The following is a 24,798-nucleotide window of genomic DNA, read 5'->3' as shown; positions in this document are numbered from 1 at the left end:
CATCGTCTATAAATCCCATTGTGTGTTCACCACCCAGAGTCAGTTCTCCTTCCATCACCATATATTTGATCCCCTTTACCCTCATCACCCACCCCCCACCCCCTTACCCTCTGGTAACCACTAAATTATTGTCTGTGTCTATGAGTTTTTGTTTCTCATTTGTTTGTCTTGTTCTTTTTGGTTTATGTACCACATATCAGTGAAATCATAGGGTTCTCTGCTTTTTCTGTCTGACTTGTTTCACTTAGCATTATTCTCTCGAGATCCATCCATGTTGTCACAAATGTTCCTGATATAGGAACATTTGTGACAACATGGATGGATCTTGACAGTATAATGCTAAGCAAAATAAGTCAGATAGAAAAAGCAGAGAACCCTATGATTTCACTGATATGTGGTATATAAACAAAAAACAACAAAAGAACAAGACAAACAACTGAGAAACAAAAACTCAGAGACACAGACAATAGTTTAGTGGTTACCAGAGTGTAAGGGAGGTCGGGGGAGGGAGATGAGGATAAGGGGGATCAGATATATGGTGATGGAAGGAGAACTGATTCTGGGTTGTGAACACACAATAAGATTTATAGATGACATGATACAGAATTGTACACCTGAAATCTGTGTAATTTCACTAACAATTGTCACCCCAAAAATTAAAATAAATAAATAAATAGAGTGAACAGACAAAAAAATTAATTGTGGCACTCTTATATAATGGAGTATTACTTCGCCATAAAAAGAATGAAATCTATTGTGGTTACCAGAGGGTAAGGGGGGTGAGGTTGTGGGAGATGAGGGTAAGGGAGATCAAATATATGGTGATGGAAGGAGAACTGGCTCTGGTGGTGAACAGACAGTGGGGTTTATAGATGATGTAATACAGAATTGTACACTTGAAATCTATGTAATTTCAGTAACAATTGTCACCCCAGTAAATTAAAAAAATTAGAATAAAAAAATAGAATGAAATCATACCATTTGCAGCAATATGCATGAACCTACAAGGTATTATGTTAAATGAACTATGTCAGACTGTGAAAGACAAACACTGTATGATATCACTTATATGTGGAATGTAAAAAACAATAAAAGAGCAAACAAAACAGAAATAGACTAATAAATACAGAGAACAAATTGATGGTTGCTAGATGGGAGAGGGATTGGGCGATGAGTGAGAAAGGAGAAGGGATTAGGAAGTACAAATTGGTAGTCACAAAATAATCTGGGGATGTGAAACACAGTATGGGGAATATAGCCAATGATGTTGTAAAACAATGTACAGTGTCAGAAGGGTAGTAGCCTTAGGGTTATCACTTTGTGAGGTGTGTAATGTCCAATCGTCATGTTGTTTTGGCATGTGAATCTAATAATAAAATAAATAAATTTTAAAAATGGACCTCAGGTGGTACACAGATTAATAGATTAATAATAATCTCTGGTTCATGACACATTCTTACTATTAGTCCATGCAAGACCCTCATTTATTTTTAAACTTATTTGTAGTACTGATTAAGCATTTATGAAGCTGCCATCCAGTTCAACAGCCAGGACCTTGATATTAACTCACAACCAGCTATGTGATACAGTCCCTTCCCATTCCTTGCCTCCCTGCATTTGGGGCAACCATCATTTCTTCATTTTTTGCCTTTTATTCCTTTGTTTTACATGGTCTTATTTTATCTATATGTTTCCTAAAAATATTATTTAAAATATTTGTTTTTAATTCTTTTTTTAATGAAAGAATCATGCTGTAAGTAATCTTCCAAGACTATATGGGATTTTCTGATACTACATTGTATGAATATACCAGAATTTATTTTCCATTCTCCTATTGATAGACATTTAAATTGTTTCAAGGTTTTTCTTACTTATTGTATGTAAGCAATAATTTCTTTTGGGGTTAAAACAAGGAGTGGAATTGCTATGAATGTTCAACTCTACAAATTGCACCAATTATTTCCCACCAAATTTGTTGTATGCAGTGGACTGAATATTTGTATCCCCCTAACATTCATATGTTGAAATCCTAACCCTCCATGTGATGGTATTAGATGATGTGGCCTTTAGGAGGTGATTAGTTCATGAGAATGGTGTTTTCATAAATGAAATTAGTGCCCTTATAAAAGAGACTCTAGTGAGTGCTTCCTCTCTTTGCCATGTGTGGATACAAAAAATGGCCCTCTGCAACCTGGAAGGGAGTTCTCACCAGAACCTGACCTTGGTGGCACCATAATCTTAGATTTCCAGCCTTCAAAACTATGATAAATATGGCACTGTACACCAGAAGCTAAACATTAATGAATGCCAACTATAATTTTATATATATAATGTGATGGCTCGGTGCGAGGTCGGAGGGATAGTGGATGGGGGGAGGGGGGTTCACAGCGTGAGGGATATAAATGATGAATGTCTAAGTATTACCTTGTGTATACGTGAAACTAATAAATTTAAAAAAAAAGAAAAAAAATAACACTAATAAACTCAAAAAAAAAACTATGATAAAGAAATTTCTGTTGTTTATAAGCCACCCAGTCTATGGTATTCTGTTACATTGTACCATTGGCTAAGACACAGTGCCAATTTAAAGTCTCATGGAATAGATAAAGATTCTGTAATCAACATCTCTAACACTTGGTATTCTCACACTTAACATTCTCAGGTGGAATAAGGGTAGAAGTTACCTTATTATATAGTCTTGATTAGTATTTCTTTTATCATTAACAAGGTTTAGCATTTTTTTCATGTTTATTGGCCATATGTGTTTTCTCATCTTGAAATGCCTGTTTATGTCTTTTGTCCACTTTTCTATTTTTTAAAATTGATCTGGAGTTCTTTCTATATTCTTGATACTAATTATGAGTTGTTTGAATTACAAGTATGTTCTCATTTGTAGCTAGTTTTTTTTTTTTGCTGTTTTTAAAATATATTTGATAAAAAATTTCCTAATTTTAGTAGTTAAATTTATCATTTTTAAATTTTGTAATTAGTGATTTTCTTCTTTTTTTCTTAAAGTAGTGACAAAGCGGTTTATTAGAACAAAAGATGCACTTCAAAGAAATAGAAGTGGGCCCAAGCAGTAGAGAATGGCTCAAAGGCCCAAAGTGGCATTGTAGGGGGCAAAAGAAGGGGCTCAAAGGCAAAAAGGTCCAGGGGCTCAAGGAAGAAACTCAAAAGGCAAAAAGGCCTAAAGGGCCGAGGGCCAAGGCTCAAAAAAGATGTGATTTTCTTGTTTAAATTAAAAAAAAATTTTCCCTCCCCAAGGTCTAAAATATTTTCATCTATAATTTCTACTAAGAGTTTCTAAGTTTTGTTTTTGACATATACGTTTTTAATACATCTGGATTTAGATCTCATATCTTGTTATAACATAAACTCTAATTTCATCTTTTGCCACATGTATAATCATTTTTTTCCACCTCCATTTTACTGAAGAGTCCCTAATTTCCCCATCAGTATGACATGTTTCATCTGACATTGCTAAAGGTTCATGAATGTGTTGGTCTTTTGTGGATCCTTACTGAATACTGTTAATTTGCCCAATTTGTTTCATGCTGCCTTAATTATCATAGTGTCACAGAAAGTCTTGATATCTGATAGGATAAGTTTCCTCATCATCAAAAATTTCCTGGCTTTTTTGCATGTTTATTCTTTATACTTTATTTTCGAATTATCTTAACATGATCTATTAATAGATCTAAGGACCTATTGGGATTTTTTATTTTGGAATTTCATTGAATCTATAGATCAATTATTTACAATATTGAGTCTTCTTACCCATGAACATGGTCTATCTCTCCATTTTTTTCAGGTCTTCATTTAACGTCTCTTAATGTCTTTTTATGGTTTTCATCTAGAGATATTTCATATCTTTTATTAGATTTATTTCTAGGTGTTTGATATTTTCTGATGCTGTTAAAAATGCTGTCTTCTTTTTAATTTTCCAGGCATTTGTCATCAGTGTAAAAAAATACAGTTGACTTTTATACAGCAATCTAAATATTCATTCACCTCATTAAATTCTCTTATTATTTCTAATACATTGTAGATTCTTTTTGGTTTTCTACAGAAATGATCATATCTAATAAAATAGTTTTATTTACTCCTTTGCAATCATTTTGGTTTCAATTTTTTAAAAATGTATATGCTATAGGACCTTCAACTTTGTGTTATTTATTTTTTGATTTGTAAAAGGAATGCTTTTGATGTTTCCACATTTAGGATGGTATTTGCTGTAGATTATTTAGAGATATTCTTTATGAAAATACTTCTATCCTTACTTTTTTTAAAATTAAGGTTTATTGGGGTGACAATTTGTTGTAAAGTTACATAGATTTCAGGTGTACAATTCTGTATTACAGCATCTATAAATCCCATTGTGTGTTCACCACCCAGAGTCAGTTCTCCTTCCATCACCATATGTTTGATCCCCTTTACCCTCATCCTTACCCTTTACCCCTTACCTTCTGATAACCACTAAACTTTTGTCTGTGTCTATGAGTTTTTGTTTTTCATTTGTTTGTCTTGTTCTTTTGTTGTTTTTGGTTCATATACCACATATCAGTGAAATCATATGGTTCTCTGCTTTTTCTGTCTGACTTATTTCGCTTAGAATTATAATCTCAAGATTCACCCATGTTGTCACAAATGGTCCTCTTTCTTACGTCTTTCTAAAACCTTTTATTATGAATTTAATCAAGTGCTTTTTCCACATCTATTAGAATAATCATGATTTTTCTCTTTCCATCTATTGTGATGATGAATCAAATTTATAGTTTTTAAAATATTTCTTGTATTTGTTGGATAAATACAATTTGGTTATTTTTTATTAATGTTAGCTATTAAGTAGATATCAAATTTTATTTGAAGGTCAAATTTGACAGGAAAAGTAGTGATATTAAGTCACAGAATATATGCTTCATTTTATAAAAAGAATATAACCTTCAAAAGTAAGAAAACGAATTTTAATTACTGCCTCCACTTTTATTACTATTTTTCCCTAGCCAAATAAAGTTATGTTACAGATTGGAAGCAGTGTTCAAATTTTTATGGGAAGATTTTTTTGGGTAACAGCTTTATTGGGACATAATTCATATAATGTACAATTCACCCACTTCAAGTTTACAATTCAGTGGGTTTCAGTATATCCAGAGTTGTGTAACCACCACCACAATCCATTTTAGTACATTTTTGTCACCCGAAAAGGAAACCCTGGACTCATTAGCAATCACTCCCCATTTGCTCCTAGACCCCTCACCACCCCCATGCAGCCACTAATCTACTTTCTGTCTCCATAGATTTGTCTATTCTACACATTTTATATAAATAGAATCATTAGATATGTGATCCTTTGTGGCTAGCTTCTTTCACTTAGCATAACGTTTTTAAGGTTCATCTATGTTGTAGCATATGTCAGCACTTTATTCCTTTTTATTGCTGAATAAAATTCCATTGGATGGATATACATCTTGCTCATCCGTTCATCAGTTAATTAACATTTGAGCTATTTCCACTTTTTGGCTATTATGAATAATGCTGCCATGAGCATTGATGTAAAAATTTTTGTGTGAACATGTTTCCATTTCTCTTGGGTACTTAGGAATGGAATTGCTGGATCATACAGTAACACTATGTTTGATATTTTGAGGAACTGCCAGACTGTTTTCCAAAGTGGCTGCATTATTTTACATTCCTACCAGTAGTGTATGAGTATCCCATTATCTCCATATTCTTGCCAACACTTGTTATTATATGTCTTTTTGATTATACCTATCCTAGTGGCTGTGAAGTGATATCTCATTGTGATTTTGTTTTGCATTTTCCTGCTAGCTCATGATGTTGAGCATCTTTTCATGAGCTTATCAGTCATTTGTATATCTTCTTTGGAGAAATCTCTAGTCAAATCTTTGCATGTTAAAAATTGTTTTAATATTGGTAAAATACACTTAACATACATTTAGTTTTAATAATTTTAAATGTATAATTTAGTGACATTTTTCCATTGATAATGTTGTTCAACCATCACCACTATTCATTTCCATATTACGTTTATCACTCCAAACAGAAACCCCATATCCATTAAACAATAACTCCCTATTTCCCCTTCTTCCTAGCTCCTGTAAACCTCTATTTTACTTTCTGTCTCTATCAATTTACCTATTGTAGGTACCTCATCTAAGTGAAATCATACAATATTTTTTTCTTTGATATCTGGCTTATTTTACTTAGCATATGTCTTCAAGTTTCATTCATATAAAAGTGTCTTTGTATGTAATGAGATGACTGGTGTCTGGGAGCCCCTAGACAGCTTCAGGATTGGGGCTGGTCACTAGAAAGACCCAGCCATAACTACAGGGTTGGAACTTTCAGCCTCATTCCCTAATCTCCATGGAGGGGAGAGTGTGGAGATTGAGTTAATCATTAATGGCAATGATCTAATCAGTCATGTTTATGTAATGAATCCTCCATGATATCATCCAAACAACAGGGTTCAGAGAGCTTCCCAAACAACAGGGTTCAGAGAGCTTCTCAGTTGGTGAACCCATCCGTGCGCTGGGATGGCGCTGCACCCAGAGAGGGCTTGGAAGGGCTGCACCCACCCCCACGCCTCACCTATGCATCTCTTCCATGTGGCTGTTCTTGATTTGTACCCCTTTATAATGAACGAGTCACAGTTAATAAAGTGTTTTCCGGAGTTCTGTGAGTCCCTTTAACAAATGATAGAGTCAAGGAGGGGGTTGTGGGAACCCTCTGAATTTATAGCCAGTCAGTCAGAAGTAGTAGTGATAAGCTGGGACTCGTGACTGGCATCTGAAGTGGAGGTAGTCTTGTGGGCCTGATCCCTATGTTGTGGTGCATAGCCATGCCAGCACATGGATGTATTCACCAACTGGGAAGCTCTCTGCACCATGTTGTTTGGTTTTTTTTTTTATGGAGGTTTCATTACATAAACACAACTGATTAGATCATTGGGCATTGGTGATTAACTCCAAAAAGATAGGGTCAGAATTAATTGAATTGTAGAACACCCAGCTGATGTTGGAGAACTGAAGTGGTGTTGGAAAAGACACAACATATTTGATGTCAAAAGTGCTATGAGTAAAACCAGTTCAGGTATACGAGTGTACCTAGAATTGAGATTGCTGGATCATATGGCATTTCTATATTCAACTTCCCCCCGCCCCCTTATTTCCCACATTTTCACGAAGGCCCGAAGCTCGCTCACTTTGCGGGGGTCCATGGTCGGGAAGTGGAGGGAGGCAGCGGGCGCAGCTGAGGCTGTAGCCCGATTCCAGGCCTGGGCACTAGCTTAGAGTGACCGTGTGGAAGGGGTATATTTAACTTTTTGAGGAACCCCCAAACTGTTTCTTACAGTGGTCCAATTCACATTCCTACCAGCAATACGAAAAGATTTCAGTTTGACAACATCCTCACCAGCACTTGTTATTAATATTTTCAGTTTTATTTTTAAGATTTGTAATTAAAGCTTAGCTAACATACAATATTATATTAGATTCAGGTGTATGCAAAAGTTATTCAACATTTATATACCTAAAGAAGTGATTACTGTAAGTCCAGCAACCATTTGACACTGTATCACGCTATCACATATTGTTGACTATATTCCCTACACTGTACATTACATCCCCATGACTTATTTGTTTTATACCTGGAAATCTGAACCTCTTATTCCCATTCCCATTCCCCCCTCTTTTTAATTTTTCAGTTACAGATGACCTTCAATATTATTTTATATTAATTTCAGATGTGCATCATACTGGTTAGACGTTTATATAATTTAATAAGTGGTCCCCCTGATTAGTCTAGTTCCCACCTGGCACAATACATATTTACTATATTCCCTATGCTTTACTTTACAGCGTCATGACTGTTTTGTAACTATCAGTTCGTACTTATTAATGCCTTTACTTTTTCCACCGTGTCCCCCAAACCCCCTCCCATTGATCACCCTAATAAATCTAGTACCCATCTAACATCATATATAGTTATTACAATATTATCGACTATATTCCTTATGCTATACTGTATAGCCCCATCACTACTTTGTAACTGCCAATTTGTATTTCTTAATCCCTTCCCCTTTTCACCCACCCTCAACCCCCTCCTGTCTGGCAATCATCAAAATGTTCTATCTATGAGTTTATTTCTGTTTTGTTTGTTAGTTTTGTTCTTTAGATTCCAAAAATAAGCGAAATCACATTGCATCTGTCTTTCGCTGTCTGACTCCACTCAGCACAATACCCTCAGGTCTATTCATGTCACTGCAGATAGTGAGAACCCATTTCCTTCCATGGCCAAATAATATTCCATTGTATACGTGTATGTACCACATCCTCTTTATCCATTCTTCCATTGACGAACACCCAGGCTACCTCCACATCTTGGACATTGTAAACAATGCTGCAATGAACATATGGATTCACGTGTCCCCTAGAAATAGCGTTTTGGGTTTCTTCAGGTAATTACCCAGATGTGGGATTACTGGGTCCTTCTTTGTCACTTGTTATAGCCTTTGTTTTGAAGTCAATTTTGTCTGGTATAAGTATTGCTACCACAGTTTTGTTTTTTTTTCCTTTCCATTTTCATGAAATGTCTTTTCCCCATTCCTTCACTTACAGTCTCTGTGTGTCTTTTGATCTGAAGTGAGTCTCTTGTAGGCAGCATATGTAAGGGTCCTGTATTCTTTTCCATTCAGCCACACTATCTTTTGATTGGATTATTTACATTTAAACTAATTGCTGATATATATGTGGTTATTGCCATTTTATTATTCATATTTTTAATTTTTTTTATCGTAAAGAAGTCCCTCTAACATTTTTTGTAATAGTGGTTTGGTGGTGATAAACTCCTTTGGCTTTTTCATTGTGGGAAGCTCTTTATCCTTCATTTTTAAATGATAATTTTACTGGGTAGAGTAACCCTGGTTGTAGGTCCTTGCTTTTTATCATTTTGAATATTTTCTACCAATCCCTTCTAGCCTGCAAAATTTCTGTTGAGAAATCAGCTGATAAGTCTTATGGGAGCTCCCCTGTAGGTAATTAATTGCTTTTCTCTTGCTGCTGTTAAGATTCTCTCTTTCTTTTTAACCTTTGGCATTTTAATTATGATGTGTCTTGGTGTTGGCCTCTTTGAATTCATCTTGTTTGGGACTCTCTACTTCCTGGGCTTGTATATCTATTTCATTTGCCAGATTAGGGCAGTTTTCCATCATTATTTCTTCAGATAGGTTTTCAATTTCTTGCTCTCTCTCTCCTCCTTCTGGTACCCCTATGATGCAAATGTTGGTATGCTTATTGTTGTCCCAGAGGCCCTTAAATTCTCCTCGTTTTTTTTTTTTTTTTGACTCTTTTCTCTTTTTGCTGTTCTGATCGGGTGCTACCTTTTCTTCTAAATCATTGATTCAATCCTCTGCTTCTTCTAATCTACTGCTGATTCCCTATAATGTATTCTTTATTCAGTTATTGTACCATTTATTTCTGACTGTTTCTTTTTTATATTTTCTATCTCCATTTTTATGTTTTCTATCTCTTTGTTGAAGTCCTCTCTGAGATCACTGAGCATCCTTATAACCAGGGTTTGGAACTCTGAGTCTGGTAGATTGCTTGTCTTTATTTTGTTTTGTTCTTTTTCTGAAGCTTTGTTCTGTTCTTTTATTTGGGGTATGTTTTTTTTGTCTCCCCATTTTGGCTGCCTCCCTGTGTTTGTTTCTATGTTATTATGTAGGGCTGTTATGCCTCCCTGTTTTAGTAGAGTGGTCTATGTAGTAGGTATCCTGTGGGAGCCAGTGGTGTAGTCTCCCTGGTCACCAGAGCTGGGTGCTCCAGGAGTGTCCCTTGTGTGAGTTGTGTGTGTCTTCCTGTTATAGTTGAGACTTGATTGCTGTTTGCACATCCATAGGCAGAATTGACCCTCAGGCTGATCGGTTGTAAGGACTGGCCATGACTACATTGGAGAAGTTATTCTACAGTGGAGAAGCTATTGTGCAAGGACTGACCCTACAGAGCAGGGTTCACTTTACTAAGGCTCTGGAGCCTTCCCAGTCATTCCTTTTATTGTGTCACCTTGGAGATGTCTGGTTATTGTTCTAGCCCTGTCCACGGGTGGCCACTAGGCCTTCCAGGCCCGGGGCCTCCTGGGAGGGGACCCACCAAGTTCAGCTGAAGTGTATGCCCTGCCCAGAACCACCTGGCATGAGCCACAAAATAATCCAGTGATGGCTGCCACCCACACTGTGCTTGGAGGTGCCCTGAGAGGTCAAGCCACAAACCAATACCAACTATCGCTAGTGCCAGGCTTAGAGCTGCTCAGCCAGAGGTAGATACTGCTTGTTTGGGTTTTGTGAACCTTTGAGAGATTTTAGGAAAGTCCACAACAAGAGCCAAGGCAGGCTGTTTATATGTTTTTATATGGAAAGCAGTTTGGGTGTGCCCAAAAGTTTGGTGGGGCATGGTCTCAGGGAATAACTACGGCGGGGCTGATGAAAAGGGATAGCCAGTTTGATTGAGACTCAGATGTGGCATCTGTCTGCATTTTCATGCAGGGAGGGAGAGGACTCAACAAAGGAAAAACACCTTCTGCCAGCTCCTCCGTCCAGGAGAAAGCTGTCGTTCCAGCCCTCATCCTGAAATTAGACAATTCAGTTTCTCCCCATATGTCCCTGGCACCTTTTGAGGTGCTGCCACAGCACTGAAGCTCAGAACAAGTGAGTATGTCAGTTGATAAGTCCGTGTTTAGGCCCTTTAAGAGGAGTGCATGGGATTGCAGCTACCCTCTGCCTCACTCAGCCACAGTCTCTGCTGGTTTTCACAACCAGAAGTTATGGGGACTTTTCTCCCCAGCTCTCAAACCCTGGACTGGGGAGGGGCCGGGAGCCGTTACTCCTTGGGGGGTCCTCTGCAGCCAAGCTATCCCCCACAGCTTTTAATGGTGACAGGTGGGTGTGGGGCCAGCCCATTCTGCATCTCCACCCCTCCTACCAGTCTTAAGGTAGCTTCTTTTGTATGTCCATATTTGTAGGGCTTTGGTTCCGCTAGACTTCAGGCAATTCTCAATCGTAGTTGTTCTGTGATTTAGTTGTAAATGATGTGGTCCTGAGCAGAGGCAAACACAGCATTTACCTACTCCACCATCTTGACGGAAAATCTATTTTCCCTTTTATTGATAATCACCATCCTTTGTGGTTGTCGAGGAATCAAACCGGCAACCTTGTGGTTGAGAGCCCACTGGCCCATGTGGGAATCAAACCGGCAGACTTTGGAGTTAGGAGCATGGAACTCCAATCGCCTGAGTCACTGGGCCGGCCCCACATTTTAGCTATTACATTTAAGTTTTTGATCCATTTTGAGTTAGTTTTTTTTAATTGGGGAATATTGGGGAACAGTGTGTTTTTCCAGGGCCCATCAACTCCAAGTCAAGTCATTGTCCTTCAATCTAGTTGTGGAGGGTGCAGCTCAGCTCCAAGTCCAGTTGACATTTTCAGTCTTAGTTGCAGGGATGTAGCCCACCATCCCATGCGGGAATTGAACTGGCAACCTTGTTGTTAAGAGCTCACACTCTAACGAACTGAGCCATCTGGCCGCCCCTCTGGCAGCTCAATGGCAGCTCATTGTCTTCATTCTAGTTGTGGAGGGCCCAGCTCACTGGCCCATGTGTGAATTGAACTGGCAATTCTGTTGTTAAGAGCCCACACTCTAACCAATTGAGCCACCTGGCCATCTCCCATGAGTTAGTTTTTGTATTGGGTATAACATAGGCACTAATTTTGTTCTTTTATATGTGAATATCCAGTATTTCCAGCACCATTTATTAAAAAGATTATTCTTTCTCCTATAGACTTGTCTTGATAGCCTTGTCAGAAATCAGTTCACCATATTGTATGGGTTCATTACTGGAATCTCAATTCCATTTCATTGATCTATATGTCTATCCTTATGCCAGCATCAGACAATTTTGATTACTATAGCTTTGTAGTAATTTTTGAAACTGGGAGTTGTCAATCCTCTAACTTTGTACTTCCTTTTCAACATTGTTTTGGCTATTTGGGCCCTTTGCATTTCTGTGTGAATTCTAGGATCAGTGTATTAGTTTTTGCAAGGTGGTCAGAGAATTTTCTTAATTTGTTGGGATAACATTGGTTAATAACATTATATAAATTTCAGGTGTACAATTTTATAATCTGACATCTGTACATGTGTGCACATGTGTGTATGTGTGTGTGTGTGTGTGTGTGTGTGTGTGTGTGTTTAATTGTAGTTGACATTCAATATTATTCTACTTCAGCTTCAGGTGTATAGCGCACTGGTCAGGCATCTACACAATCAATGAAATTATCACCCTGATAAGTCCAGTGCCTATCTGGCACCCTACATAGTCTTTAAAACATTGATTATATCCCCCATACTGTATTTTATATCTCCGTGAATATATTGTGACTACTACTTTGTGCTTTCTAATCCCTTCACCTTCTTCCCCATCCCTACACACTCCCATCTAGAAACCATCATTTTTTAATCTTATATCTCTGAGTCTATTTCTGTTTTGTTTGTTCATTTATTCTGTTCTTTAGATTCCACATATAAGTGAGATCATATGGTATTTGTCTTTCTCAGTTTGACTTATTTCACTTAGAGTAGTATTCTCTAGGTTCATCCATGTTGTTGCAAGTGGTAAGATTTTATTCTCTTTTTATGGCAGAGTAATACTCCATTGTATAATTGTACCACAGTTTCTTTATCCAATCATCGATGGATTAGATTGGGCATTTCAGTTGTTTCCATATCTTGGCTATCGTGAATAATACTGCAATAAACATCAGGCTTCATGTGTTTTTTTTCAAATTAGTTTTTTGGATTTCTTTGGATAGATATCCAGGAGTGAAATTGCTGGGTCAGAAGGTAGTGCCATTTTCAATTTTTTTAGGTACCTTCATAATGGCTGGAGGTTTTCCATAGTGGCTGCACCAGTCTGTAATCCTACAAACAGTACATGAGGGTTTCCTTTTCTCCACATCCTCACCAGCACTTGTTTGTACCACATCTTCTTTATCCATTGGTCTATCAATGGAAACTTAGGTTGCTTCCATATCTTGGCTATTTTAAATAATGCTGCAATGAACATAGGGATGCATATATCTTTTTGAATTAGTTCAAACTCCATTTAAATTTGGCTATTGACTTGAAATTTAGAGACAATTTTTCATTAGATTACCCTCAGTGCTATAATCCATACTTCAAAGAAACAAACTAGATCTAGTGTATTTTTCTTCACCTTCTAGCTTTTCAAAGGGGAAAAATCCATGGAAAAGTCATTAACTGTTATGAATACATTGTCACTTCAGCTGTGATGGTTATTTCTTTGTATTTTAAAATGTTTGTTTATTTTATATTTGTAAGTTAGTAAAATTAGTTGATTCAACCAGTTCTGAAAAGAACAGGAAGTAATAAAATAACAAAAAGTTACTTTCTCTGATCTTTTTTTTTTTGTTCTTTGTAGCTCATGCAATAGATCTGCTGTTTTCATTTGTATCTGCCCTGTAAGTTGGGAAAAAAGGAAAGGAGGAAAGAAAAAGAGGATGGGGAGGGGGAAAGAGAAGGAGGAAGAAACTAACTCTTAATTTTCTGCATTTTCTCTGAGCAACTTCTTTGTTTTTATTTATGTATACTGTGAATCTTTGTGCTGCCACACCTTTACTGCCCCACCACAAGGAAGTTTTGAAACAAATTTGAAGCTTATCTTTAAATACGTTGACTATAAATAGTTACTTATTTCCTCTTACCTTTAAAAAATATGAATCAGCATATGATATTACATCTGTGTGATCAGTATCAATTTCTTCATAGGGAAAAAAGATATGGATTAATAATGGTTGTTATGTTCTAGCTACTACTCATAGTGATTTACATATATGTGCCCATTTGGTTCTCAAAACAATCCTATGAAGTATTATTATTACCCTCATTTTACAGTTGAGAAAACTGAGTTCCAGAGAGTTAAGTCTCTTGCCCAAGGTTACATGGCTAGTGAAAAGCAGAGCTTCAGAGTTCAGTGCTCTGACCCAATGTGTGATTATCAAAGCCACCAACTAAGATTAAAACACAAAATACATGTCATAAGATAGGTTCCAAGTTGTTTCAGAGCTTCCCAGCAGTCAAACAAATAAACAAACAAAAAAGGAAGCATAGTTATTTGCAAGACTTACAGGATACCTACGATAAAAATAAAGGAATTGTTCAAGGGAAGTGCAACCATCCCAGGTAGTGGAACCTGGATAAAATTTCTTCTTCAAAGATTGATAATGCCATATGATGTTGTGAACAATATTTTTCATAACAACCCTAAAGTAAGAGGATGAAGCTTTCTTTTTCAGATGACAAATCTATGAGAAAGCAACATCTTATGATTCTGATGTGTGACTCTTCAGTTGTATGGCGTATCCAAGGAGAGATCCTACATTGATAAGGTAAACAGATGGATTCCATGTCTTCTGAGCGATCCTCCATGAATATGTGTTTTGAGACTGAAATTTTGATAAACATAGAATAGGAAGTAATTTGATTAGCAAGTAATTTGATTTTATCCATTCTGTCAGGAACCTAGACTGGAAATATTATGTTGTCTGTTAAAAGGCAGATCCTTGAATTTTAATAAACCCAGCAGAGAGTAGGATCCTTTGAAGTATGCCTGTACAGAAGTCTGTCTGACCTCAACACAGGGGATATAATCTTCTAAGGGTCTTTCTTGCTATAAGTTTCTGTGAGTCTATAGAAGTGAAATAAAGCTTAAGGTTTATAGAGTTCCAGTTTTCAGATCCTAGTGTCTTAATCAATTTATATAAGAGTACAATACTATGAGTTTATAGTTCTATGACAGTGATGTTATTTGTGACAAAAAACAACAACAGGGAGAACAATTATGGATTGCAATATTCTTTAATTGGATTGGAGCTTCTTCACTGATAAATACTTCCCCTTTCCATTTTGTTTTACCAATCATTGTAATTTCCAAAATTGTATGATACTATATCCTAAGCATAATATTTTAACATAGATTTCTTTTTATTGTAGGAAATTTACAAAATAAAAGTAAGCATTTATAAAAAATAAAAAGCACCCACAATCCTACTAGAGGTATAAATCTTCTCTGTCCTGTCTGTGCATTCCACATACATGTACCAAAGGGCAGAATATACACACTGTTATGTAATCTACCTTATTCATGTAATAATGTATCACGGAATGACTTGATGTCATGAAATACTGATGTATATAGTGGCTGCAGAGGTCTGTATTATGTAGACATTCTCAGGACTGGTGCTCTGCTGGTACCATCCACACTGCTTGTACAGCCATACTGGTTGTTGAAATATGAAAAGACTTCCATACTTGTTGGTAAATAGTGCTGCCTGAACCCTCAACATGTCTTGCCGTTGAACATCTCCACTGTCCAGCAGCTAAAGGGTAAATGCCTGGACCATCAGCGGCTTCCTAGATCCGCTCTAGTACCATGGCCAGCCTGCTCTTGCAATGGTCAGTGCCCATACCACGGATTTTGGATATCATCCCTGAATGTATTATAATTTACCATATTGTTGATAATATTTCACCTGTTTATTAGAAAGTATTTTTCTGTTAAATATATATTTTTTAAAGTATTCTGACATATTTCTTTGAAATTTTATGATATATTGAGGAATCCATAGGTTATCATAAAAAATTGGTCTCTGAAATTATCGCCGCAATTTAATATAATAATATCAAACTATTGAAACAATGGTTTGGACACATTAAAAACCCAATTTATGCATAAAACAGTTGAACATAGACTTAATTTTGTTCTCTATAGAGCAGAAACCATAGTATTTGGGTGGAATTCATTGTTTATGTCACTTAAAATTCAGACATTCAGTGCATTTCTCTTTTGAACAGAAAATGTTTTTACTGTAATGGTATACTTCACCATCCTCCAATACTGTTTTATACTTAATTTTCTTTCCTCAATAATCCATTCCTAACACACGTGTATGTATTTTTTCAGATATCTCTTTCATATTTTCTATCTTGACTAGAATTTCACATCTCACATTATTTGGTTTATTTTTTATAATCTGACCTTCTGCATTTGTCCTTATACTAGGTATCAGCTTTCATCTGTTTTAAATAAGCAGTTTTGTTACAAGACATATAAAAAGTAAAAAGAAAGAAACTTGCAAAATTTTATTTATCCAAATCTTCAGAACGTGTTCTTCTTGTTTTTTTTAAGCAGTTATGAAATTGCTATGAACTTTCTTTTTTTTTTTTTGCTATGAACTTTTGTTTGCAACTTTCCAAGTTGTCTCTTTTTGACACCAAGAGGAGAATTTTTCTTTAGTTCTCAAGTAGTATAATCTGTTGTTACTATAGTTAAAAAATAACTGTAAGGGGTGAGGTCAGCCCACTTCTTCTCCTACAATGACATTCTTTTCCTCAATTCATCTAGGTGAGAGGAAAGCAAGTACCTGCCCATCATAAAATATGTTTATTGCAAGATTTCATCTTATCTTCATCTCCATTTCTACCACTCTAGCCTAAGCCACCAAAATGTTTCACCTGGTCTCTCTGCTTCTATTCCTTTTCCCCCAAAGCAGCAGAGTGATATTTCAGGATTTTAATGAGCAAAAATCCATCAATGTTTTCTCATTATACTTCAAATAAGGTGCAAACCCCTTACTATGGCCTATAAGGCCCTGCATGATCTGGCCCTCCCTAAATTCTCTCTGGCAGTCGTTAGATCCAGGCATATCCTTTTTCATTTCTTATAATTCTCCAAGCTTATTCCTGCCTCAAAACCACTGTGTGTATTTTTCTCTTCCTTTACATCTGTGCATGGTTCATGTTTCCTGGCTTTCAAGTCTTAACTAAAGGTCGTGTCTTCTAAGACCTCTCAGTTTCAAGGAGCCTCCCACCCCTAACTCACAAGTCATCTTCATCACACTGCCCTGTTTTACTTCCTTCCCACTACTTAAGACTATATGCAATTGTCCCTTTTACTTTATTTAATATTTATTCTCTAAATAGATGTAAGTTCTACAAAATTAGAAATCTCCTTTATTTTTGTTGGCAGCTGTTTGCCTAGAACTTCAGTGTTTACCATATGATAGGTATACGGTAAATATTCGTTGTATTAACTAACTAATTGATTAGTTGTTAGTCCATACTCTAGCCTCTTTGGCAAAACAGTATTTATTGTCTTGGTATGAATTTGTCCAAGTTTTAGTTGTTTCCAATTAAATTTAGACCAAGAGAGATCCATGCCCCCCAAAGGACTACCCCATTTCAACCAGTAGATGAGGAATATCCAGCTTTACTTTAGGATTAAAATGCCACACCACAGTTATCTAAAGAAAGTGGCTGAATCTAACTACTGAATGAATAATAGTCATTCTTAGGAAAATTTTAGACACGTATTTTATTTCTGTAGTTGCTGACAAGTGTTTTATTTTACAGAATAAAAGCCATGTTGCCTGGGGTACAAGCAAAGGGCTATGTCTTTGTAGCGCTTTTCTTTCTGTCTTGGAAAGGATTTCTTTTTAGCTAGTGTGTGTCATGGGAATGTTGAATTCTCTGTTGAAGGCTAGGGCTCTTGGTTTCCTTGATGTTCCTAGGCTTTAGGGTTTTGTTTAAATTTTGTGTTTTTGGAAGGAACATTTCCATGGTTACACCCGTTCCTTCTACCATCCTTAAAAAAATGATGACAAGTAGAGTAATCTGATTCCTCGATTACTACACAGATGTCTTTTGTATCTGCCTACATATGAAACTCTTGTGCAAGTTCCATTTCCATGCATTTATTCCTTTCAATGCTTTTTTAAAAAATTAAGCATGCTTTAGGTTTAGGAATAATTTACTTGGATGGGCAATTTAAACAGGGGAATAGCCTGTACTATGTTAATGATCTGAACTCCATGTAAGAGGAATGTAGGGGTGCAGTATATGAAAGGAGAGACTGTTTCAGGGCGAAATTAAATAGCAGCTTTGGGCAGTAATCACACACATGTGAAGAATCAATGTATTCAGAAAGACATGTTTAAAAATAGTGTTCTGTTTTTTAAATATAAAGCTTCATGTCGGTATAATAAGCATATGCACTTTTACTGACATGGAGCAGTAAAACTCACTTTGCCTTGGAACAATTTATATGCTTACTGCTACTCCACTCGAGCATAGCTTAACAATGCATGCAATCTAGCGCTTTTTGGAGTGTGACAGAGCATTTTTTGCACAAACATGTTTGAATTTACACTTATGAGATAATTTCAAGTAAGATGAGGGAGCCAGAGAAGAAGTTCCTTCTCAGAATTAATGTAGTCTAAGTTATGAAAAATTAGTGCAATTTTTTTTGAACTAAAGTAGTGGTTAATTTGTACATTTCTTAATGAGTGTGTGACAAATTTAATGTGAATATTAACTATTGGTAGCAGACAGCTTGACTGGAGGTTTATTTTCAAGTATTTAAAATGACTTACAAGCTGGCATCTGCCTCTTTTGAGTTTTAGATCCCATCTCTTTTCCTTAGGAGAGACCACCTGTCACAGTTCAGTCTCTACTCTCCTCCCCTTACTTATTTCAATTAGAAGTTGTCATTAATACCTAATTATTATTAATTTATAAATTCTTATGTTTTAAACACAAAAATAACACTCAAAGGAGAAAAGTTTTATAATTTTAATATCTAGAGGTAGATATTTTTATGAGTATGCCATTTTTTTTACCAAAAGGGGATCAGATTATACGTTATTGTACAACTTGTTTTTGTACGTATCTTGAATTTCCATGATTGTATTTATAGATATTCTTTATTATTTGTAATTTTGGTTTTATCTGTAGCCATCCTTATGGATACTGCATGTTTTGCTTCCTTGAATACTATTTCAGTTGATAAATTCCTAGAAGTGAAACAGTGAGGGTAAGTAGGTGTGAACATTTAAATTTAATAAGCACCAATAAATTACCTTTAAAAGTATATCAATTTATGTTCCCAATAAAATGTAAAAGAATGACTTTTTTTTTTTTTTTTACTATATTCTTACTAGCTCAGGGCATTATCATTTTTTTAAAAAAGTCTTTGCCAGTTTGACAGGTATTGATGGGGTTCAGGGCACACCACACCAAGGTATGGCACCTTGACATGCTGACTATTTGAAGGTGAAGGGATTTGAGAAAATGGCAGAAGCAGGAAGGCCACTTTGACCTTTCTCCTGCCACTCTCCCCTCAAGTTGTCATAAAACCCTCATGTGAGAGGTGCCCTCCCTATATAAGCTCAGAGGAAAGGACCATCCTCATCTCCAAAACCAAGGGAATATTAAGAAGAATCTGAAGCAACTTCCATAGTTTCCCCCAGATTACTTTACTTATCATCTCTACCCTATCATGTCTTTCCATGCTTTTCCTCTCTTCATCAAGCCTAGCATAAAAACACACAAATTTAACTATTTCTTTGCGTCTTCATTTCCTTACGAGTCTTGCATGCCATATATTTATATTAAATAAATTTGTATGCTTTTCTCCTGTTAATCTGTGTGGGGACAAAGCCCCCAAAAAACAGTTTCCAGGCTCTCGGCCTCACATAGAAAGGTGCTGGCTCGAGAAGTAAATGGCCATCAACTGTGATCAGATGGCCAGCAGCTGTGGCTAGTTGGCTGTCAGCTGTAACCCGTAGGCCATTGGCCACTAACATAACGGCTATGGCTACGCTAGCAGAAAGGAATGGGGGCTAGCAAGAAGATGGTGGCTGGCAAGCACGGACTGCTGTTAGGCAGATTATGTAGATTCTGCTTCCTGTGTCTCCAGCCCAGCCGCCAGCGAGAATATATTGGTTTGACTCTCCTATCTATGGCTCCGTGGGTGTTCCCTTTTGGCCTCACCATGTCCTGCGTTCTTATGTGGGGAGCGGGAGCGGAGACCCTGCACGACAAATGGCGCAGTGAGCAGGGTCCCCTGCGTGACACTGTCTTTTGTAGTTTAATTTTCAGACCAGTCTGAAAACAGGCCTCACAGACAACTAAAGGCATGCCACAAACTATGGTAATATATCACCTTCCAGATTCTCTTTTAACTTTATGGATGATTTTTGTTTGTTGCACTATGAAGAAGTTTTAAATTATTAACTAGTAAAATTCCCTGTGGCTTCTGGGTTTCCTGTGTCGTGCGGGGAACCCTGCTCGCTGCGCCATTTGTCATGCGGGGCTTACGGCAGGGTCTCTTGTCCCATTCCCCACATAAGAACGCAGGACACGGTAAGGCCAAAAAGGAACACACACGGAGCCATAGATAGGGGAGTCAAACCAATACATTCTCGCTGGCAGCTGGGCTGGAGACACAGGAAGCAGGATCTACATAATCTGCCTAACAGCAGTCCGTGCTTGCCAGCCACCATCTTCTTGCTAGCCCCCATTCCTTTCTGCTAGCGTAGCCACAGCCGTTATATTAGTGGCCAATGGCTTACGGGTTACAGCTGACGGCCAACTAGCCACAGCTGCTGGCCATCTGATCACAGTTGATGGCCATTTACTACCTGAGCCAGCACCTTTCTATTGTGAGGCTGAGAGCCTGGAAACTGTTTTTTTGGGGCTTTGTCCCCACACCTGCCATGCTTATAAAAACTTTCCCTACCCCAATATTTTAAAAATATTTAACAGTTTATTTTTTGTAATACTTTTATATTTCAGTTTTTTAGAAGTCTTCATAGGGCACTCAATAGGCACCAATGAGTAATAGTTGCTGCTGTAGTTGGACCATCACCACTGGTGCCCAATATGAAAAAGCCAGAAAACATAGTGTTTGTGTTGTGGTCTGTCGTCTTCCATGGAAAAGTCCTGACTTCAGGTTCTCTTATCTCTACCAGACTTTATAATATTAAGTTGGCTTTCTATAGATAGAATACTTGGAAAATGGGTTTATGTGCCTGGAGGAAAAAGGGCAAATCTTACCAAGGGAGCCAGCTGGGCTTCTGAGTTGATTAAAGCATTAAGAACTGTAGAAGGGAGAAAGGGGGAAAAACGGCGGCGTGAGGTGAGCCTCTGTAAAGCTCTCCTGGAATTTACAACGAATCGGACAACAATAACTCCACAAAGGACTCCCTGCACAGCAGACAGGCAAGACGAAGAGGCCCACCGCTGAATTCACCTCCAGGTGGGTGAATCACGCGAGCGGGGGAGGAGGGAGAGGAGAAGTGAGACGGAGCCGCGCGGGCGCAGGACACAGACCTAGCTCAGTGCTCCGTGCTCATTGCATCCCGGAACTACCGCAGCTGCAGCTGCGGGAGAGGGAAAGACTCGGACTGCTAGGGCTCCGCTTACGGCCCACAGGGCTGAGGGGGCAGCATACAAAACGGCTGAACCCAACGCCCGTTCACAGGAGATCTCAGAGCAAAGCATAAAATAGAGGGCTGAAATCGGTGGTTTAAGCCCTCACTGCCCAGCGGCGACGGAAGCCTTAGGCACGGAGATTAGCCCCCCCTCCCTACCCTCCCAGAGCTCACCCCACCCCCACCTGCCCGGTGCTAGAAGCAATAAAGTAGCAGTGTCAGATCAAAGGACAGAATATTTGCTGCTCTGAGAACTGTGGACCACAGACACAGATTCGCAGCTCAACTAGTTCCGGCAAAGGGGAGGGAGCTGTGAAAGCAGGACTAGCTGTAGTGGTGGTCGCCACCATTGCTCTGGGCCACCTCTCACAACTCACCCTGCCCCTGGCCCCACTTATCTGGGCGGATCCCTGCAGGAGTAAACAGAACTGCTGAAACAAACAGGCTCTGAATCTGGTGCAGAAAGAGCTTTGGAACTTCAAAAGCTCTTCGTATACCTATCAACCTGTTGCAGAAGCCACTCCTGTAGATGTCTAGGAAGAGAAATAGTAAATCAGTGATTGTCATGAATAACCAAGGCAACAAGATAGCTCAGAAAGAAAGTGAAAAGTCTCCAGAAAAGGATCTTAGAGATATGGAAATATGTGATTTAAATCACAGAGAATTCAAGATTGCAATTCTGAAAAAACTGAACGAGATGCAAGAAAACACAGAAAGGCAGTTTAATGAACTCAGAAACACAATCAAAGAACACCATGAGCATTTTACAAAAGAGATTGAAATCTTGAAAAAGAACCAAATAGAATTTCTGGAGATTAAGAACTCAATAGAAGAAATTAACAATAAAATATCCAGCTTAGGTAGTAGAGTTGACCAGATGGAGGAAAGAATCAGTGACATCAAAGATAGGAACCTGGAATTTACACAGATGGAAGAAGAAAGAGACTTGAGACTTAAAAGAAATGAAAGAACTCTACAAGAACTTTCTGACTCCATCAGAAAGAGCAATATAAGAATAATGGGCATACCAGAAGGAGAAGAAAGAGGGAAGGGAACAGAGAATATATTCAAACAAATCGTCGATGAGAACTTCCCAAACTTGTGGAAAGAACTGGATCCTCGAATCCAAGAAGCAAATAGAACCTAATTACCTCAATCCCAACAGGCCTTCACCAAGGCACATTGTATTGAAGCTGTCTAAAATCAATGACAAAGAAAGAATCCTCAAGGCAGCCAGGGAAAAGAAGACGGTAACTTACAAAGGAAAGCCCATTATATTATCATCAGATTTTTCAGCAGAAACTCTACAAGCTAGGAGGGAATGGGACCAAATATTCAAACTATTGAAACAGAAATTATGAGCCAAGAATAATATATCCAGCAAAGATCTCCTTTAGATATGAAGGAGGAATGAAGACCTTTCCACACATCCAGAAGCTGAGGGAATTTTCTAATACACGACCTGCACTACAAGAAATACTAAAGGAGGCTATTAGACCACCATCAACAGGGACAACTTGTGGCAACCGAGACATAAAAAGGGGGAGCATAAAGGCCTGAACTGGAATATGGAAATAGAGAAAGTAAGCGTACTGAAGAAACTGGAATACTCTAAATATCAAACATTCTTTTACATAAACTTAAGGGTAACCACTCAAAAATCATCCAGAACTGAAATATATACTGTAATAAAAGAAGAAACAGGGGGAAACATCATAGAATACCACCACACAGAAATAATAGACAACAAAAAGGCAAAGAAACAATGGAGACACAGCCTTACCAGAAAACTAAAGATAGAATGACAGGAAACCCTCACATATCAAATCACCCTAAATGTAAATGGACTGAACTCACCAATAAAGAGACATAGAGTAGCAGATTGGATCAAAAAACTAAACCCAACCATATGCTGTCTACAAGAGACACATCTCAGCTACAAGGACAAGCATAGACTCAAAGTGAAAGGGTGGAAATTGACACTCCAAGCAATGGTACCCAGAGAAAATCAGGTGTAGCCATAATGATTTCCGATGAAACAGACTTCAGGGTGAAAAAGATAACAAGAGACAAAGATGGACATTTCATAATGGTAAAGGGGACTATACAACAAGAAGACATAACAGTCATCAATATTTATGCCCCCAATCAGGGAGCACAGAAATATACCAAGCAACTACTAACAGAACTAAAGGGAGAAATTGACCAAAACACAATTATACTAGGGGACTTAAATACATCATTGACAGCTATGGATAGATCATCCAAACAGAAGATAAATAACGAAATCGCAGCCCTAAATGACACACTAGATGAAATGGACATAATTGACATATATAGAGCACTTCATCCTAAAACATCAGACTATACATTCTTTTCGAGTGTACATGGAACCTTCTCAAGGATAGACCATATATTGGGACACAAATCAGCCTCAGCAAATTTAAGAAGATTGAAATCATACCAAGCATATTCTCTGATCACAAAGCTTTGAAATTGGATATCAACTGCAAAAAGAAAGCAGGAAAAAAACACAAATACATGGAGATTAAACAACATACTTTTAAAGAATGACTGGGTCAAAGAAGAAATTAGAGGAGAGCTCAAAAGATACATAGAAACAAATGACAATGAAAATACATCCTACCAAAATTTTGGGGATGCTGCGAAAGCAGTTTTATGAGGGAAATTTATATCATTACAGGCTAATCTCAAGAAACAAGAAAAATCCCAAATAATGACCTCCTGTTACACCTTAAAGAACTAGAAAAACAAGAACAAGCGAAACCCAAGGTCAGCAGAAGAAAGGAAATAACAAAAATCAGAGCAGAACTGAATGAAATAGAGAACAAAAAGACAATAGAAAAAATTAATGTGACAAAGAGCTGGTTTTTTGAAAAGATTAACAAAATCGACAAACCCTTGGCTAGACTAACTAAGATATAAAGAGAGAAGACACTAACAAAATCAGAAATGAAAAAGGGGAAGTTATCACGGACACCACAGAAATACAAAGGATTATCCAAGAATACTATGAAGGACTATATGCCACCAAATTTAATAACTTAGAAGAAATGGACAAGTTCTTAGAAACATATAGCTTTCCAAGGCTGAATCATGAAGAACTGGAAAATCTAAACAGGCCAATCACCAGTAACGAAATTGAATCAGTCATCAAAAACCTTCCCAAAATCAAAAGTCCTGGACCAGATGGCTTCACCAGTGAATTCTACCAAACCTTCAAAGAGGATCTAATACCAATCCTGCTCAAACTCTTCCAAAAAATTGAAGAAGAGTCAGTACTCCCTAACTCATTTTATGAGGCCAACATTACCCTGATACCCAAACCTGGTAAGGACAACACAAAAAAAGAAAACTACAGACCTATATCTCTGATGAATACAGATGCTAAAATCCTAAACAAAATTCTAGCAAAT

General features: G+C 37.5%; 1 long non-coding RNA gene across 1 annotated transcript in view; it reads left to right on the top strand.

The window, feature by feature from the left end:
• LOC308500760 overlaps nucleotides 1-24,798 on the top strand; it is a 158,203-nt gene that overhangs the window by 55,114 nt on the left and 78,291 nt on the right. The window contains exon 3 of the long non-coding RNA XR_013993779.1: nucleotides 14,387-14,479. This is a non-coding gene — a long non-coding RNA (uncharacterized lncRNA). The remainder of the gene's footprint in view (nucleotides 1-14,386; nucleotides 14,480-24,798) is intronic.

This window comes from Rhinolophus hipposideros (assembly GCF_964194185.1).
Source record: "Rhinolophus hipposideros genome assembly, chromosome: 8".
Classification (NCBI taxonomy): domain Eukaryota; kingdom Metazoa; phylum Chordata; class Mammalia; order Chiroptera; family Rhinolophidae; genus Rhinolophus; species Rhinolophus hipposideros.
Note: the sequence above shows the minus strand (reverse complement) of the source record. Positions and strands in the feature narration are given on the sequence as shown.